Here is a 7,442-nt window from a genome sequence, read left to right as displayed (position 1 = left end):
CCCTGTATTTCTCATCATCTTTCATACCTTCGCTAATCTAGATATTTCTAGACCAGCTTTTTTTTCTTCAGGTTGTTAATGCATACTTCTTACAAAAGACCTGTCCCTCCCTAGGGACACTGAATATCACATTTTCATCTTCAGTTGTAGAAAGATCATCCTTTTGGATTTTTAAGGGTGAAGACCAGAGGCCTGTACTAGAATAATTTTCACTAGCAGATACGACAGAGGTATTGGAGTATTTCTTGTATCCTGCTTTAATTTAACATTAGGCTGTGGAAGACAAGACAAGTAAACAGCTGCAGCTAAGAGACCAACCAGTAAGTGCTCCAGGAAGGACTGAAGCTATCTTGATTTCTTGGCTCAGGCAAGTTATACTACATGTTTTGCCAGTCCTGAAGCCCAGATGACCAAACAAGGAACAGTTTTTCAGTTTCTTTCTTTGTGAAGAAAAGCGATTGCTTGATAACTTTTCATGAGGAAAAGACTGCTATCCAGAGAGATCTCCTCCCTCATTCAGACAGTCAGACTCAGGTAAGCTATGTCAACCTTTTTGTCTTTTAAAATACCTTCTGATTAATTTCATGCTTTTTTTCTCACTGCTGGGATTAAGCAAAGTTTTGCTTTGTGAAATTGTGTGAGGTCACTTGGATTATTGCTGCCCAGGGTGCTTACTGAGTAAACAGTAAGCATCAAGGCAGGGGACATTTCACCTCAAGTTCCGTGGCTAGGTGAAAAAAATGGGCATGACAACTATAAAACATTATAAACAAAGTGGACGCGACAAGCGTAATTAACCAAAACAATATATAAAGTCCCAAGATGTTGTTACTGTTTATAACATATATAGCTATTATTACTGTTATTATAGAACAAGGGTAAAATGTAAAGAACATACCACAGTTCCGAGTATTAGTGAAGTTCTGCGTACGTAACAATATTATTTTCCCCACTTCCCTTGTGCCACCCATACCCCGGTGAGACTGGAGAACCAGAGAGGAAGATGATTTGCAAAGGGGTGCCTACCAGGAATGCCAGAAGCAAACTGGGAGCCAGGAGGCACGAACCTGTGTTCTGAAATTAAACGATAATAGCAACAACCCTCACCGACCGCTCAGCTCTTTGCAGCTCCAAAAGCACATGCAGGCCAAAATTAAATACTGTGACTGATGTTTAAGAGGCCCTGGAAAGACGTCATAGCCAGCAATGAAGTAAAAGTAAGCACATCTCACTGTTCAGAGGGCAAACTACCAACATGCCTGCACGCTGACTGAGGAAAAGCAGGGAAAGACCAGCAGAAGGAGAGAACTCAAGGGAAAGATGATTTCCCCAATGACAGCATACCACTGCAATAACAGTGAGAACAGTTTGACTGCACCCAAGTTCATTGCTAGCTCTTAATCAAAGCCTCAGGGCATTTTTGAAATACAAGTATTAAATAATACTAAACCATAGTGAAGGATAACAAGGATCACAAATAATTTTCCTCCAACTGTGAGGGAGATGCATGTCTCTCAAGTGCCCAACATTTCAGTCTTCACAGATATGGTGGATTTACCTACGTAAATACAGATCATGTCCGGCATATGACTGCATCTATGCATTTTTAATTGAATGACAATAGCAATCCTCCTCTTTTTACCATCTCAGTTTGTAAGAGAAACAGCTTGAAAAGGGTTTTTTTCTATTGTTTATATTAGTCTGTATGAGTATCTTACACATTTCTCTGATTCGCAGTGACATATAAATATTTAAATACTTTAAAATAGACATGTCAGTATTACCTGAATGAGGAAGGACTTTGTCCCAGGACGTGTGCTTTGTGTTAGACCTGAATGCAGGGGGACTGAAGCCCAGGGGTACTCCCTAGTCTAGGTGGTGGGACCCTCATCTCAGGCTCACTCCCTGGACAAGGTCGCTCTCCTGCGGGTGGCAGTTTCCTCATTCAGGTGCAAATCAGTTTCTGAGGCATGTTGGATCATATAAAGGAGGACAATCTTCAAGTATTTAATCAGTCATTTACATTTCAGGACTGAAAATTGAGCCAGACGGTGCAGTAGTGCCAGAGATGATGTCCCTTTTGTGTTTTTTTTCTAAGCAGACAGGCTGAGATATTTTTCACTTTATTTAGTAGCACAAGAGGTTTTTTGGGGTCGGCTTTGTTCAAAGAGCAGTATGAATCCCTTGTGCACTGAGATTTCAAAAGCCAGGGAATGGACAGTGTATTGGCAAGTTTTTCTGCTTCCCACTGACACTGCTTTAGCTTTGAGTGGATTTCAGCCATTGCTTTTGAAGGGACAAGGGACAGGGAGGCGGAGGGAAGGAGAAGGAGATGTTTCCTCCACGGCTGTCCCTCAGGCTCTGTGAGGCTTTCTCCCCCTTGGGATGAGGGAGGCTGTGGGTGTGAGGCGACACTGAGGCACACTTGACAAGCCTGCCCCTGCCCCCTGCGTTCCCACAAGCTCAGTTCAGCTCACAGAGCAGGCAAGGAGCAGATTTACAGTTCCTCCTTGGGTTACCCTCATCCAGTCCCCTGAAACACTGCTACCACTGCCCACTGTAAACCCTCTTGGGTACGGCATGTTGAACGGCCGAAGGCGGAGATGGCTTCTGGCTGCCATGCAAGTGCCCACGCAGCTGAGAGGGCTTGTGCTGCCTCCTTTCCAGTCATGTCCTAGTCAAAGGCGGCCCCTGTGCTAGCCCCAGTTATTCATCATCCTAACACTTTAAAGAGTTCTCTTTAAACCACCAGCCAAGATCTTGTTTTTAGTACAGCCTTACATAAGGGGAGGAAGAGAAGGGGGCAAAGAAGTAGGAGTTCACAGTGATATTTCTTTCTTAACATTATTGTGTTAATTCTTTGTTTGTCCAGGAGCTGAATCATCCATGTCTCCTCTGGGACATGGTTCCAGCTGCTGTGAAATCCAGTAGTGAAGGCAGAGCTGATTAACTGTGGGCTCCCCTTCTGCTGAATTCAGCCAGCAAGCCATGTACGGGCCATTTCCCCAGCAAAATTTGTCTGTTTATTGAAAATCATGGATGGATTTTCTCCTGCCCTCCCTGCAACAAGGAAAGCTCACATAGCCAGGATGCTCTTTGGTACTAGGGAGAGTGTCAGTGGGGGCTGGCCTCTGCCTGGCTCTGCTATAGGTGCCACAGGTGTGTAGGGTGAGAGAGGAAGAGGGACATAGCTCACACCCTCGGTCTGTGAGGGGTACTATTGAAACTGTGGGGGAAGAGCCCCAAGGAGATCTGTTAAAATCTAGAGAGCCTGGAGAGGAGAAAAGCACATATTTCAAATGACTGATCAGCAGACACAGAGGCCACAAGCAGCCAGCACTAGGATGTACTTCGTTCAGTTGCTAAGTGTGGATGACTGACCAAATTGCTCAGTATGGAAAAACAACCCAAAACCTTACAGATTGCTGCTTGATGACTACCACATAGATTCTCCTTCTTTTCCTTAGCAGGACAATAATGAAAAAATCCCTGCATGATGCAATTGTTTTCCTTTGGCTTCTACAGCCCAAAGTGCAGCAAGCTTCCTTATCACAGGCTGTACCTAGACAAAAGTGACCTGTGCTGGTAAAACTGAGGCGGCAGGGATTGGTCTATTCCTGGACTATTCAAGATCCATTTTATTGCCACAGATAGACTAGATATTGTTTTGAAATCTGGCTGATCCATTGACACAATTGCCCACGAGGCCTTTGAAGTCCTCAGGTTCTCCTGGTTTCTGAGGACGGACTTGCTTTCTCAGGAGAGGTGAGCTGCAGCCTGAGATCAGAAAGAGGTTACTTTTGCTTTTTGACAGAGTGACTATTTTCAGCCACCTCATCTTTAATCAGACCAAATGCCAGGTCAAAAACATAGGCAGCCACGTGACAGGATTCTGCCTTCACTGAGACAGCGTTACAGTTTGTTACAGCAGGCAAGGAATTCAGAGCCAGCTCAGGAAAACCAGCACCAAAGTAGATAACAGTGTAGTAAAACTGGTTGTAATAGTTTATTCTGAAACCTTTTCCAGTAAGAAACAGATATTTTTCTTTAAAGAGAATGAGTATTTTTCAAATAAAATTTCTCACCTTTTGAAATTCTTCAGTTTTGCAGTATAAAACTAATTTTTTGCCTGTTTGATTTCCTCCCTTCTCTGTTTTTATATTTTCTGTACTGAAAAAGAATAACGTAGGGAGAGACAGAAAGGCTCATCTTTGTCAGTTAAAATTGACAAATATCTCTTATTTCAGGTTTTTGCAAGGAAAGTGAGAAAAAAGTGAGAAAAAATATGACAAATTTTAAAAATAACTCAGGAAAAAAGAATCAACTTTCAAACAGCTCTACTCCGGAGATACCAATTTACACAACATAATACCAAACTGGCACACTTTCTCAAAGCAGAAAGAAGCTCCTTTCCAATTTCTGGAATCTTGTTTCTTAAATTGTATAGCAACTATCTACCTTCTTTGCTACATCTGGATCCAAAAAATCCAAAGGGGGAAAAGTGAAAATGAATTTTCAATGGTGGAAAAAAATAACGGTTTGTTCCTTTTAGTTACATTGGCTTATGCATAAACATACATACGGTATTACACCAAGCTGTTTTGTGTAATACAAATGAATACTGTAACAATATATGCCCATCAAGGATCATCATCTAGTACACAATGCCTGCTCTACAGCAACTGGTGGAACAGAGCTTAGATCTCGCTTTTTAGGGACAGTGTCTAAAGGAGATTGGTTGTTGGCATGCAACCATTTTAGGGCGCATAGGTCATGTGCACAAGTACAGGATAAAGTCAAACATTTCTAAATCTAAAGGCAGTTATTTCATACACACACTAGGCTGATATATTATGATGAAGTTTGTACATTCAAAATACTTAATAAAAAGAAGTTTCTTTTTAATATGATAGCAGAAAATAACCATAACAGCTACTCTTAGAGTAGCCTGGAAACTCCACATTAGCCCAACGTACACATGTGCTAGCTCAATGTACACATTGAGCAACATCTTTTTGAAATGACCAGGGAAACTGAAGAGCTGGTGTAGCATCAGGCCTAAGCATCCAAACTGTCATCACTCAACTGATGCACAGCAACTTGTTGATCCCCAATAATCTGGTTGTGCATCTGAATCATTGCATTCAAAGTTGAATCAAGGTTCAGGCTCTAATTCACTGAAATCACATAACCAGCCAGCTGAAAGTCTGACCCAACAGTAATGCTCATGACACTTACTGTTTCCTTAGCAGCAAGGCCCTTCACGGACAAAAAGGCAGGTGAGGTCCCTGCCTCAAAAAGTTGTATCTAATTTGATGGCATGAAAATAGGATACCACTTACAACAAATTATAAAAAAACCCTCATGGCTGGAAAAGAGGAATTAGGAACCACTAATTTCTGTTCGCATCCTTGGTGTGACTTTCTCTGTGATTCTTGGGCAACACAGCTTCTGTGACGTATTTCTGTGTTTAGAAAAGGGGAACAAAATCTAAAATCATAGGATTATTTGTTAATGTTTGTAAAGCACTTTTAGCTAGAGGGGAAATCTTGGCTGACATTATGGAGGCACAAAGGGACCATAATAAACCCTAACTGACTGCTTAAGGTTCCCCTACTGCAGCACACTCCCTAGTTGTGCAGATGGCTCTTATTCCCACCTTTGGTCCCTAGCGTTGAGAAAATGCAGGCTGGTGAGTTTCTGGAGCATTACCGCGTTCAAGCAATTGGCACAGAGGCCTCCTTAACAACTTGGAGCTGGAACAAGCCACCAACAGCTTCAGATACCATGCATGTGCCACAGTGGCACGCAGTCACATCAGTCTTTAGACTCAGGCTGAACACAATCAAATTTCCAGGGCTGGAGTCAAAAGGCAGTAATTTTTAAGTGTTGTAGTCATACAGTTCTGTGTCACTGGGTCAGCGGAGTCCAAGTTCATCTCTACTGTATGTGTGGTAGAGGCCCTTTGTTGTTTTATATGGAAGGAGGGCAAATGTTTTATTCACAAGACCTTTTAATGTTGGTGGGCCACAGGAAATTAAGAAGTTTAAATGGAGGCCAACAGGAAAAGCAAAGTGTGACATGTTGTATTGCTTATTCAAAGCCAATGAAGATTGGGAACAACATTTCTATACAAAGGACTGTTTATATCAACCAAAGCGTAATTTTAAATTTCCTGCATGAGTCATTTTTTTGGTATCTTTTTGTCCTGTCTCTTTGTCACTATCCACTGGACTGAAAAACATAAGCAAGATCATGTTAAAAATACTTTTTTCTTTTTAAGGAAATCCTAACAAATCTAGATTCCTGTAAAACACCACCGCCGCTCACCACTAGCACTCCAACCAGTAAGAGCAGAAGCTGACCGGTCACTCTAAGGAATGGGTTTATAATTAATCTGGGGCTGTGAAAAATAAGGGACTTAGTAGCTCTGAAGAATAATTCAACTAAATACACTCACTCTGACCTAAAGGTGCCACCTTTAGGAACATTTTACAGTTTTACATCCAGAACTGTTGAGCATCTAAAGACACCCGGCTCTAGCAGGAATGGAGAAAGTTCTGCACCTCTGAAAAACAGTCTTTGCACCACAGCAGTCTCTGTACCCACATAATACTTGGCTTCTCTCTGAATACTGATAGTAAAAAGAGCAACACCTAGGGGACTTCTGTGATGCCTATCCAGTGGGGAGGAGACCTCAAGAGAGCACTTCTGACAGGCAAGCAGTACATAACTGTCCAGGCAAATTGATCTTTCTCCTTTATCCACAAAGAACAGCTCTACATCGAGGTGCTATACTCACATTCCACCCCCCACCCCACCCCGCAAAATAAAGAATTCATGTGCTTAGGATTAAYGGCTTTTTTTTAAAAAAAATCAGGCTTCTTGCCATACAATACAATGAAAATGCATGTTTTTCTTCTTAAACACATTTTAGCTTTTGTGTGGATGTGTGAAAAGAGCCCATTATTAAGCCTGAATTATTTAAGCAATATTGGAAATGCCCCTGCCCTTTTGTTAATTTGCTTGGCTTGGTGCACACATGGCATTTGTTTTGTATCATGTGTGGAACTTGCTTCTTTAAAAAGTCTGAAGGTTTCAAATTCCTCTGCTTTTGATAGATGTACTGTATGTACTGTTAGGTTTAAAAAAAAGCTACAGGTGGCTGCTATTTTTCCCAATTCAGTCCACAAAAGCCCCTTTATTAAATGAAATCCTTAATGAAAAGAAAAGTAGAGCTACTGTATGTGAGGTTGCAAAGATCTCTGGTGGAAATATTTGGTGTTTACATTTTGCCGAACTATTTATACTGTGGACACATACTACACTAAAGGCTCTCTTTTCTCTGCATAATAGAAATCCTTGTGACTGAATTCTATATACTTAGTATGGTTTACATTTTTTATCCAGTCTTACCACATTTTATTCCACCCTGCTTTCTA

The sequence above is a fragment of the Apteryx rowi genome, unplaced genomic scaffold, assembly GCF_003343035.1.
Source record: "Apteryx rowi isolate R43461 unplaced genomic scaffold, aptRow1 scaffold_25, whole genome shotgun sequence".
In the NCBI taxonomy this organism is placed as follows: Eukaryota; Metazoa; Chordata; class Aves; order Apterygiformes; family Apterygidae; genus Apteryx; species Apteryx rowi.
Note: the sequence above shows the minus strand (reverse complement) of the source record.